Below are 13,781 nucleotides of genomic sequence, written 5' to 3'. Positions count from 1 at the left end.
TACCAGGCACTTCATCAACCAGTCAGCCAATCAGTCTGCACAGAGAAACAGAATAATAGAATAATAATAATAATTGGACTATAAACAGAATGCTCTACCAGTCAGTCAATTTTAATGTGAGCAATAGAAATACACAAGAACACACACACACACACACACACACACACACACACACATATATATATATATATATACTGGAAAAACAAAGTTCGAAAACTTGTGTTTGGTGGATTATTTCTCTGTTGTTACAATGCTAATTGTCATTGTATTTTACATCGTTGGAAAGCCTGTTTATTTACCTTCGCAATGATGTCCAACTTGTAAGGATCATGCATTTGTGGGATGAGCAGCACAGCTGATTATGTGGGTGGCGCCCAAGAAAAATTTGCCAAAATGCATGCTCTGCCAATGGTAAACAGTGTATTCTCATAAGGCTACCAGGAAGCCTGCAATGACTGCCCTTCACCGTCAGGCCCGTTTGCGCTGGTGTTGACAACACAGACAATGGAACCTGAACATGTAGGGGAATGTCATGTTCAGTGATGAGTCCAGGTTCTGTCTGCCAAAGTCGGATGGCAGGGTGAAAGTATGGAGACGGCGTGGAGAACGTTATGCTGATTGGTGCACCGACGGAGTAAGAGCTTTTGGTGGGGGCAGTGTCACTGTGTGGGGCGGCATTTCCCTCACTGGCAAAACAAGGCTTGTCATCATTGAAGGCCATCTCAATGCAGGGAGATATCGGGATGAGATTCTGCAGCCAGTGGCGATCCCATATCTCCACAATCTGGCACCTAACTTCATCCTCCAAGAAACAACGCTCGCCCCCACAGAGCCAGGGTTATCACAGACCACTTCCACAATGTGGGAGTAGAGAGGAAGAGGTTAGCATAGCTGCTGCAATAGCATCAGTTATATCAGAACTAGAGAGTATTTCTTCACTGAAAGGACAGCAAAGAATGCCACTGGAGGTGATGTTTTGGTCTTCAGTTAGTTTTGCTTTCGTTAGTTTGATTGACAGATGGTTCATCCTGTGGCAGCTGCCAATTCTCTGGTGCTTGCTGTTGTTTCCCTTTTCCCTGGTGTTTTTTTGGTTGAGTTGCTGAGTGATTAGAGGGTTATTCAGTTCACCTGTTGTGCAGGGTGTGGGGACTGGCTCTTAAATGACAGTTGAGAGCAGCTTGGTGCATTCCCCTCTTGGCCAATCAGGGTGTAACGACGCCCTTTCTGTAGGGCTTAAAAGAGGAGGGAAAATGCACACCCAGTGTCATTCTGATCTCTCCTTCACTCAATGCAACATGTGTTATCAGCTTTACCAGAAACTCTGGTCTGTTTTGGGCCCTTTTGGGATTCTGTGATCTTTGTGTTTTGTTTGTTGAGAGTGTTGACTCCTAGTTATGGGAAACAAGTTAAGTGCCAACCAATTGGGTTACCTGCACTGGGATGTTTAGGTACTATTTGTGCAACGATCTGGCTTGCTTTACAATAGCCTAACGCCTGCAGGCTGTATTTTTGTATTCTATTCATTTGTTGTTTTTCAATGAAACCCTTTATACCCATTTCTTTTAGTGTATTTTATTTGGGAAAACTTTAAAGGAGGGTAAAAGGAAAAACACAAACCAATATTTCAGTTTCCTTAATTGTTTGTTAATATAGAGGCATTTGTTCATTATTATTATTAAGAAGGCATTTTATTTTATATTATTATGTGTATGGGAACTGTTTTTCAGTCTTCTGACTGAACAACTAAAGTCTGGGGAACTCAGTACCGCCACAATCCAATAACCTGACAAGTATTTTTGGCTGGACCGCAGAGGGCCAGCCCTACAAACACAAAAGTCTGTCACTGACTGACTGACTGAGTGATGAAGTTACAGGATTGGTCGGCCGACTGTTGGAGTTTCCTCATTGGTCGTTGCTCTTTCAAAATGAAAAGGTGGAGAACAGTTCTGTGTTTAGGTTTTCTGGGGAGCGTGTCAGCGGTTCAATATATCATTACATAGTGCTGTTGTTGTGCATGTGCTATTGTTTATGTTCGTTTAAGTTACGTTATGTTGTGCTTCGTATTGTGTTACTGTGCATTCACAACAAGCGCGAAGCAAATTTTTGCCTCGCTTTCCTCGATTCTCTCCATCAGCCATAGAAGAAATAACCACTGTTGCTGCTTTGTACATGTTGTGGAAGTCCCAGATATGTCAGAAAAACAAACACTGTCGTCTCTGGGTTCATAACATCACCCGGCGGAGAGCTGTATTCATATACAGCGCCATTGAACTGACTATCTAGCAAGCCACACGTCGCTACCGCGGTATGAACTCAAAGTAAACAGACTGTGTTGTCATTTAATTGCAATAAACGGATCAAAATGATGCCGAAATAACAATATAATGATGTTGATTTGTAAAAAGACAGAATTCATGCTTTGTCAGGTCTGTCCACAACACAAAAGGCAAACAACTTTTAAAATGCTTGTTTTCTGAACGGAGTTCGGATGCTGACCATATACGGTCCAGACATATACTCGGTTTTGACCGAGTCTTGTTTTGAAAGTGCCTGCCCTTTTCCAAACAGTTTCCGATGACGGTCCTGTGAAACAAGTTGATGCCAAATGTCGTAGTGGCCAAACGGCGGTACTGCAACTACATTGGGCCCAAAAATATATATTTTTTTAGGTGAATCTACTCCCCAGTATGAACACTTTAATAGTGCTTATTTAAATCATCAGGTCTTAAAAGTTGTAAAATGCACTAATATCTGAATCCAGAGTTATTTCCCTACCTCTGTTCTTGTGAATGAGACCCAGACCGAGGCTGGAGCGAAGGCTGGGAGGCGGAGTTAGCAAGCTGTGACGACAGTGTGACGGCTGTGACCGAGCCATGTGACCGAGCGGAAGCTACTACGCCTGCACTATGGGCCCAATGGATACGGAAGATCGCCAGAAGATCCGGGTACATTTCCACTCGGAAGTTGAGCCATTTTGGCTTCATGCGCCACTGAGCAACTTTTTCAAAACAAGCTTACTTATTGTAACCCAAACCACGATCTTTTCCTAAACCTAATTGTAACCCATATGAAATATAGGGCTACTAAACCTATATATGGCATTTAGAAGTGTAGTCGCCCAGAGGGGGGCGCAACATGCATTCTGTGGAAGTCAAGTGTAGAGGATGTGACGTGCAGCCTGTGTATTTCTCACTTCCCTTGAGATCGCATACCTGGATACGTCGTGAAATCGTGCTCTGAACAGACTGTTAAGCTAACACGGCATGCAATGCCATAAAGTAGTCCGGAAAGTATTATTTTCTTTAAAAGTCTAATCCGTTGAGCTACGTCTTTAGTTGGAGTCCCAACTGTGAACGGGAGAAACTACTTTCTGTAAAGATTTAAACTGCTGGAACCCCGCTGAGTTGAAACACAACCACAGAAAAAGATGCATAAAACTTGTTGTTTAAGTTCAGATACTGTTCATAAAAACCAACCGAGGTTACAAGAATGTTTTGTAAGGTATTTGACGAACTTTAGTGCCCTTTTTTATTTTACTGTTTTATGATGCTTAAAAAATCGCTAATGCTAACGGCTAATCGCTAGCTAAGGCTGTTAGATGGTCTATGCTAACTGCTGTTTAAGCTAATCGCTAAGCTAATCTCTAGCTCTGGTTGGTAGCTTAAGGATAGGTGGTGAAGTTCAAAGTTGTATTGTGCTTTGTTTACATTACAGCCACTCTGGTTAAGTGAGGCTAACACATAGTAATGGTCTAGTACAACTGCACTGTGATGCAACAGATTTTGGTTATTAAAATGCAAATGTTAATTTAAATAGCAGTAATTAATTTGATAACACCAGTTCATTTCATGTGTGTGCTTAATATAAGTTAGTTCATAATTAAAGGTTAAATATATTAAAAACTGTATAAAATGTGTTTGATAAGATGGATGAATAATTCATTGTAAATTAAAATACCAGCTATATTATTAAAGCCGCAAGCGGCGTTTCGCGGGTTATAGCCTTTATCGCTCAAAGCGCCCCCCTAGTGGCCGATTTAAGTGAAACAGCTACTCTTGTGAACATATGCTGCAAGTTTGGAGACGATGGGCCAAAGGCTTGTGAAGTTAGGTCTACTGATGTGCTGAGCCCTGCCCTCTTAAAGTTCATTGGTCAACAGATTCATAACGCAATGAGGTATCAACACGCTTTATGCAACTTTAGATGACATTAGTCCAATAATGATCCATTGAAAATGTGTTTTTCAAAGAATTCAACATGGCGGAAAATCTAGTCAGTGGACTTTCGTGGTCCAAGAGACTTTTTTGTAGATCACATTCAGCAGCACATGTCTGTCAAATTTCTAATCGACGGGACTTATGGTGTGAGGGGGCTGGCCGTGAAAAATTTTATAGCGCCACCATGTGGCCAATTGTTTTCATATTTTATGTGAAGCATTATGACATCATGTACAGTTATGGTACCAAGTTTCATGTCTCTAGCTCGTTCCAGCTCTCAGCAAATTGAGCAAAGGCATAATTTAGCATAAAATGCTAAATAGGCCACGCCCACATGCACCGATCAATACGACACGTCAGATCTGTGTTAATACTTGCCCCCAGAGTATATGCACCAAATTTGATAAAATTCTGTCCACCGGATCTTGCGATACAAGTTTTTGATATTTGTGGCGCTCCCTATAGGTCAAGCGGAAAATGCTTTGGTACGCCTATTTCCAAACATGTACTGAAGATATCTACCAAGATTTATGATGACTTGACTAATGGTCAATGAATTATGGCCAATTTCCTGCTAAGCTCCGACCATTGAAAAGTGTGTTGGTCAACAGCTTCATAACGCAATGAGTTATCAACACGCTTTATGCAACGTTAGATGACATTAGTCCAATGATGATCCACTGAAAATTTGGTAGAAATCGGACCAACGGTTTAGGAGGAGATGTCAAAAATGTGTTTTTCAAAAAATCCAATATGGCGGAAAATCTAGTTAGGCGGACTTTAGTGGTCCCAGAGGCTTTATTGTAGATCACACGGAGCTGCACATGTCTGTCAAGTTTCAAGTCAATCGGACTTACAGTGTGCGGGGCGTGGCCTTGCCAAAATCGCATGTTTGGGCGTTAATTACAGCGCCACCATGTGGTCGATTGGGGTCATAGTTCTTGGGAAGCAGCTGCACATCATTTCCAGTTAGTGTGCCAAGTTTCATGTTTCTAGCTCATTCCAGCTCACGGCATTTTGCGCCTATTCGGCAGACAACAAATAATAATAATTAAAGCCGCAAGCGGCATTTCGCGGGTTATAGCCTTTCGCGCTCAAAGCGCCTCTGGTGCCTAGAGTATGTGCACCAAATTTGATAAAATTCTGTCCACCGGATCTTGCGATATAAGTGTTTGACAGTTTTGGCGCCCCCTATGGGTCAAGCGGAAAATGCTTTGGTACGCCTATTCCCAAACACGTACTGAAGATATCTACCAAGATTTATGATGACTTGACTAATGGTCAATGAATTATGGCCAATTTCCTGCTAAGCTCCGACCATTGAAAAGTTTGTTGGTCAACAGCTTCATAACGCAATGAGGTATCAACACGCTTTATGCAACGTTAGATGACATTAGTCCAATGATGATCCACTGAAAATTTGGTAGAAATCGGACCAACGATTTAGGAGGAGATGTCAAAAATGTGTTTTTCAAAAAATCCAATATGGCGGAAAATTTTCCCAGGCGGACTTTAGTGGTCCCAGAGGCTTTATTGTAGATCACACGGAGCTCCACATGTCTGTCAAGTTTCAAGTCAATCAGACTTACGGTGTGCGGGGCGTGGCCGTTCCAATGTCGCGTGTTTGGGCGTTAATTACAGCGCCACCATGTGGCCGATTGGGGTCATAGTTCTTGAGAAGCAGCTGCACATCATTTCCAGTTATTGTGCCAAGTTTCATGTTTCTAGCTCATTCCAACTCACGGCAAATTGCGCTTCTTCGGCAGACAACGAATAATAAATAAAATTCACACAAAAACAAAAAGCATTAAAGCCGCAAGCGGCATTTCGCGGGTTATAGCCTTTCGCGCTCAAAGCGCCCCCCTAGTCGCCAATTTGAATGACACTTTCAGCGGATGTTTCAGATACTCTTGTGAACATATGCTGCAAGTTTGGAGACGATGGGCCAAAGGCTTGGGAAGTTAGGTCTATTGATGTGCTGAGCCCGCCCCTTAAAAATGAATTGGTCAATAACTTCACAACACAATGACATATCAACAAGCTTTATGCAACTTTTGATGAGCCAGGTCCAATAATGATTCGCAGAAAATATGCCAGCAATCAGACCTACGGTTTAGGAGGAGATGTCAAAAATGTGTTTTTCAAAGAATTCAACATGGCGGAAAATCTAGTCAGTGGACTTTCGTGGTCCAAGAGACTTTTTTGTAGATCACATTCAGCAGCACATGTCTGTCAAATTTCGAATCGACGGGACTTATGGTGTGAGGGGGCTGGCCGTGAAAAATTTTATAGCGCCACCATGTGGCCAATTGTTTTCATATTTTATGTGAAGCATTATGACATCATGTACAGTTATGGTACCAAGTTTCATGTCTCTAGCTCGTTCCAGCTCACAGCAAATTGAGCAAAGGCATAATTTAGCATAAAATGCTAAATAGGCCACGCCCACATGCACCGATCAATACGACACTTCAGATCTGTGTTAATACTTGCCCCCAGAGTATATGCACCAAATTTGATAAAATTCTGTCCACCGGATCTTGCGCTATAAGTTTTTGACAGTTTTGGCGCACCCTATGGGTCAAGCGGAAAATGCTTTGGTACGCCTATTCCCAAACACGTACTGAAGATATCTACCAAGATTTATGATGACTTGACTAATGGTCAATGAATTATGGCCAATTTCCTGCTAAGCTCCGACCATTGAAAAGTTTGTTGGTCAACAGCTTCATAACGCAATGAGGTATCAACACGCTTTATGCAACGTTAGATGACATTAGTCCAATGATGATCCACTGAAAATTTGGTAGAAATCGGACCAACGATTTAGGAGGAGATGTCAAAAATGTGTTTTTCAAAAAATCCAATATGGCGGAAAATTTTCCCAGGCGGACTTTAGTGGTCCCAGAGGCTTTATTGTAGATCACACGGAGCTGCACATGTCTGTCAAGTTTCAAGTCAATCAGACTTACGGTGTGCGGGGCGTGGCCGTTCCAATGTCGCGTGTTTGGGCGTTAATTACAGCGCCACCATGTGGCCGATTGGGGTCATAGTTCTTGAGAAGCAGCTGCACATCATTTCCAGTTATTGTGCCAAGTTTCATGTTTCTAGCTCATTCCAACTCACGGCAAATTGCGCTTCTTCGGCAGACAACGAATAATAAATAAAATTCACACAAAAACAAAAAGCATTAAAGCCGCAAGCGGCATTTCGCGGGTTATAGCCTTTCGCGCTCAAAGCGCCCCCCTAGTCGCCAATTTGAATGACACTTTCAGCGGATGTTTCAGATACTCTTGTGAACATATGCTGCAAGTTTGGAGACGATGGGCCAAAGGCTTGGGAAGTTAGGTCTATTGATGTGCTGAGCCCGCCCCTTAAAAATGAATTGGTCAATAACTTCACAACACAATGACATATCAACAAGCTTTATGCAACTTTTGATGAGCCTGGTCCAATAATGATTCGCAGAAAATATGCCAGCAATCAGACCTACGGTTTAGGAGGAGATGTCAAAAATGTGTTTTTCAAAGAATTCAACATGGCGGAAAATCTAGTCAGTGGACTTTCGTGGTCCAAGAGACTTTTTTGTAGATCACATTCAGCAGCACATGTCTGTCAAATTTCGAATCGACGGGACTTATGGTGTGAGGGGGCTGGCCGTGAAAAATTTTATAGCGCCACCATGTGGCCAATTGTTTTCATATTTTATGTGAAGCATTATGACATCATGTACAGTTATGGTACCAAGTTTCATGTCTCTAGCTCGTTCCAGCTCACAGCAAATTGAGCAAAGGCATAATTTAGCATAAAATGCTAAATAGGCCACGCCCACATGCACCGATCAATACGACACTTCAGATCTGTGTTAATACTTGCCCCCAGAGTATATGCACCAAATTTGATAAAATTCTGTCCACCGGATCTTGCGCTATAAGTTTTTGACAGTTTTGGCGCACCCTATGGGTCAAGCGGAAAATGCTTTGGTACGCCTATTCCCAAACACGTACTGAAGATATCTACCAAGATTTATGATGACTTGACTAATGGTCAATGAATTATGGCCAATTTCCTGCTAAGCTCCGACCATTGAAAAGTTTGTTGGTCAACAGCTTCATAACGCAATGAGGTATCAACACGCTTTATGCAACGTTAGATGACATTAGTCCAATGATGATCCACTGAAAATTTGGTAGAAATCGGACCAACGGTTTAGGAGGAGATGTCAAAAATGTGTTTTTCAAAAAATCCAATATGGCGGAAAATCTAGTTAGGCGGACTTTAGTGGTCCCAGAGGCTTTATTGTAGATCACACGGAGCTGCACATGTCTGTCAAGTTTCAAGTCAATCGGACTTACGGTGTGCGGGGCGTGGCCTTGCCAAAATCGCATGTTTGGGCGTTAATTACAGCGCCACCATGTGGTCGATTGGGGTCATAGTTCTTGGGAAGCAGCTGCACATCATTTCCAGTTAGTGTGCCAAGTTTCATGTTTCTAGCTCATTCCAGCTCACGGCATTTTGCGCCTATTCGGCAGACAACAAATAATAATAATAATAAGAATAATAACAAATCGGAGCAAACTTAGAAGGGTTATGCCCCTTCGGGGCTATAACCCTAATAATAACAAATCGGAACAAACTTAGAAGGGTTATGCCCCTTCGGGGCTATAACCCTAATAATAACAAATCGGAGCAAACTTAGAAGGGTTATGCCCCTTCGGGGCTATAACCCCAATAATACTAATAAGAATAATAACAAATCGGAGCAAACTTAGAAGGATTATGCCCCTTCGGGGCTATAACCCTAATAATAATAATAATAAGAATAATAACAAATCGGAGCAAACTTAGAAGGGTTATGCCCCTTCGGGGCTATAACCCTAATAATAACAAATCGGAACAAACTTAGAAGGGTTATGCCCCTTCGGGGCTATAACCCTAATAATAACAAATCGGAGCAAACTTAGAAGGGTTATGCCCCTTCGGGGCTATAACCCTAATAAATTCACACAAAAACAATAGGGTTATGCCCCTTCGGGGCTATAACCCTAATAATATCAAATACACACAAACTCAATAGGGTTATGCCCCTTCGGGGCTATAACCCTAATAATATCAAATTCACACAAACTCAATAGGGTTATGCCCCTTCGGGGCTATAACCCTAACAAGATACTGTATGGTAATCCATTGGATTGTTTTGAAGTATATCCTTAGTTATTGGTTATACATGATGAGATACTGTGAAAGTAGATAAGAACTGAATGAGCAAGATTACTTACTATCCTGCACTATTTGTGTAAGTTGGTTTTTCTTTTGGTTCTATTAAACGACAATAGAATCTGGAGGATTCAGTGATGGCGAGCCAAGCCCAGAGAGACCATGGATGTTCGTGGAAACGGTGTGGCCAACCGTAGGACCTGCCACAGAGGACATCTGACTGCTCAATTCATTTGGATACCAGATAAGAACACGAACACACTTTTACTACCCGGGTAGTTGGGTAGTAGGAACTTAAATACTGGAACTTGTAGTATTGTGGTGGTGTATTCACATTACACCCACACCAAGACAGAAATTGCACTCTTTGGATCATCTTAATTAGAGGAAGGAATTTCATCTTAAAGGACACTGATTTTGGGGGAATTTCTATTTTATTTGTACTTTGAAAGAGCTCCCTTTTATTTATTTTTACATTTCATTTCATACTTTGACATCTATGTGAAGCATTTTGAATGTTGTTGAATTGTTGTGATGCAATAAAATTGTCAACTGTTCAATCTATAATAACTCCTGAGTTATTTAAGGCAACTGCTCATCGAACCTAGGTAGATGTTGGCGTATTCATTATTCTCATCGGCTGAGTACCAGAGGCGCTACATAACCAAGTATTTTTGTAACCTAAACTCAACCAAGTAAACATGAAATCTAAGTAAACTGCATTGTAAGTTTCTCACTGACACGTCCAAAAATGACGCGAGAGGGGTACCTGGAGCGTCATAGATTGAAGCATAGGACCACTGACCACGTGTCAGTCAATATTTGACAAGTTGGGAGTGAAAACATGTTGATGAGAGAGCTAAACCTCATTAACAGGATATCATAATCACCATTAGTTGGAAGGAGCTGCGTTTACATGAGGATATCATTAGAGTAACGGTAAGAGGTGTCAGGTTATAACGGCCAAGCTGTACAACTAGATGAATATGATTGGTTGTCAGTAGTCAGCTGGTAGCCAAGTATAAGTTGTGACCATGAATGAGCCGCTGATGGTGAAGCATGAATGGAGCAGCTCATGATGAGATGCAAGCCAGACTTCAGTGCTCTGCCTGAGCTAACGCTACGCTCCATCACATCACTGCACAACACCAGGGAAATAGAAAACTGGTTAAACAACAAATGTATCTGGAGTTGAATCCTCATCACTAGTAGCAGCTACTCTCAGACAGCCCTGATGGTGTACTGTCATAGGAAGACCAAATCAGAGCTAAAAGGAGAGTGAATGTTGCACCTCCATTCTGCAGGTGTCCAGAAACACAACCCCTGACGGATGCCAATGTTGCTAACTGTTTGCTAACATGCTATATCCTTTAACTACTCTGTAAGCTGGTGGCAGGTTGTTTCTCTGTCAACTCGTTTTAGCTAGTGGCCAACATCGATTAATACAGCTTTAAAGATCCAAAACATTTCTACCGATAACTTGGTTCAAATGAGCATAAGATCTCTTCAAAATGTACTTACTGTTTATTAAGAAGGAACTTAATTAATAGTGCTAGAGAAGGTTTAAAAGGAAAGGATGAATATCCTAAACTTTTAGGGGTGGTCTTAAATGTGTTGCTGGTGTTAACTGAGAATAGCAGCTGGTCCATAGCTAGCTAATGTCTCACCAGTTCAGAGGAAGGGCCACTGACTGCTGCTGCTGCTCAATGCTGCACAACACTGCTTCTGGTGGTTAGAGGCTTTAGTGCTACAACACTGAGTCTGTGATCAGAGAGTTTTATTAAAATACAAATGACAAAATATTATGGCAATCGATTCAATCGATTCAAATACTAAATGTATTAAAGTAATGGCATGATTATCAATAATTAATTGCAATTAATCGCAAATTAATCACACATTTTTTTTAACTGTTCAAAATGTACCGATATGTACAGAATGACAGATATTGTACAGAAACCCTCCCAGGTACTGAATCTAGCATAAAACAATATGCTCAAATCACAACATGGCAAACTGCAGCCCAACAGGCAACAACAGCTGTCAGTGTGTCAGTGTGCTGACTTGACTATGACTTGCCCCAAACTGCATGTGATTATCATAAAGTGCGCATGTCTGGAGGTCAGAGGTCAAGGGACCCCTTTGAAAGTGGCCATACCATTCTTTCCCCGCCAAAATTTAGCGCAAGTTTGGAGTGTTATTTAACCTCCTTCCTGAAGAGCTAGTATGACATAGTTGGTACCAATGGATTCATCAGGTTTTTTAGTTTCACATTGAAAGATATTGAACTTTGATGTCAGTATCTTCAGTCTAGCTTTAAAACTGAGCCCACTACCACCTAAAAATCGCAAGTTGCGTTAATGCGTTAAAATATTTGTGGTGTTAAAACAAATTTGCATTAACACGTAACTATTGTGTTAACTTTGACAGCCCTAAAAATACACAAAACTATGCCACAAAGTTACATATAATTGAAATACTGCCTACTGCCCCTGAGAGCTGAACAGTGCAACCACAGCCTAGAGGGCCCTGAGGGCTCCACTGCTGTACCTAATGGTGTCCATGCCTTGCCTAAAGGCAGATCAGCAGAGTCAGGGCCACTTCCTCAACCTGCCCAAGAAATAAAGTCTACAAGATGACGCAAAGTTTTTTGAGGAAAAGTAAAGTGAGGCTTGATTTACAGAACAGGCGTTGCATGGCAACACGTGTTAACAGCTGTAACTGTAGTCAGATCACAGCTACACACAGTCTGGGTGTTAGATAGGGGATAGGTTTAACCCAACCTTATTAAAATACTTCAGAATTGTACAAACTGAACAACTTCACCCTCAACCTTGGGTTTGAGAAATTTTGTTTTTGCCATCGAATGCGGCAATCATTATAAATCTCCTTTTTAGAAAACAAGAAGCTTATAATACAGTCATACATGTTCTACTGATAGAAAGACAGTTTCAAATCAGCTTTCAGTCTATCGGGACTATTTATCTAGAACAGTGTCAGAAATTAAGGGAGGCAAAGGGCAAAAATACCCCAAGAAATCCCAGAATGTCCCAAAATTTTGGAAACAAATATTAGATTTACCGTAATATAAAAACCTAGATAGATGAAAACTGTCTCCTGCTTTCGCTCACACACACACATGGTTTTATATACACGTACAGATGATTGCACACTTCTCCTTGGAACAGCAGTGTTCTGCATTTATTTACTCATGTTGAAACTAGGTGGTGATTACTGTATGCATTTTAATCTGGGCTCATTTCACATTTAAAACGGTAGAACTGCAACGCAATTAGTTAATTAATTGCCAACTATTTTGATAATCGATTAATCGTTAGAGTAATTTTTCATGCAAAAAATGCTGTTTTCAGCCTCAAATATGGAGATTTCCTGCTTTTCTCTGTTTTATATCATAAAATAAACCAAATATTTTTGTTTTTTTTGACAAAACAAGTAATTTAAAGATAACACCTTGGACTTTGAGAAACTGGGATGGACATTATTCACTATTTTCTGACATCTTATAGACCAAAATGAATCGATCAATCTAAAAAATAATCAACCGATTAATCGGTAACATTTTATAATAACCATCATTTAGAAATGGTAAATTGATAGTTATAATTTTAGTTAACAGCTATTTTACTGTTAACAAACCATTAAATTAGATTAATAATGTTTACTAATTATTAGTAATGCTTATAGGTAATTTCTGTTATTTTAACAGTTAATTGTTGCACACATTATAAGATTTGATATACTATATTGATAATTTGTTAATGATTATGGATTTATTTGTAAATCTTTAAGAAATTGTTTGTCTTTAAACATTACATAGACAGATATTTGTAACACTTTGTTAATGGTTATTAATCGGTTTGTAAAACATCTCTAAACATTATTTGGATGGCTATTATAAAGTTGCAACTGATGATTATTATAAATTGTTAAATGGTTAACAGATACGTTGTAAAGCGTCTATAAACATTATTTAGATAGACAGTTAATAATTTGTCAATAGTTAATAATTGGTTTCTGGTCCATCTGTGTATGTAATGTTTAGAGATGTTTTACAAATGATTTCTTATAGGTTTGCAAATCATTTAGTGGTTATTCACAAATACCTAATATACTATAAAAAAATGTATGATGTGTGGAACAATAAACTGATAATAAATACTTTACTAATGTAATATGAATGTAATTATTATCATCTCTTGTCAGCTATGATACAATATATAATGTATAAACTAATTATTTCATATTACACAAACTAATGATAAAATAAAATAAATTATAGCATTGCTAATTATTAGTAAACATTCATTATCATGTCATTGTTTGTTA

This window comes from Sebastes umbrosus, chromosome 2, assembly GCF_015220745.1.
Source record: "Sebastes umbrosus isolate fSebUmb1 chromosome 2, fSebUmb1.pri, whole genome shotgun sequence".
NCBI classification, from domain to species: domain Eukaryota; kingdom Metazoa; phylum Chordata; class Actinopteri; order Perciformes; family Sebastidae; genus Sebastes; species Sebastes umbrosus.
The sequence above is the reverse complement of the archived record's forward strand: the minus strand, read 5'-3'. Positions refer to the sequence as shown.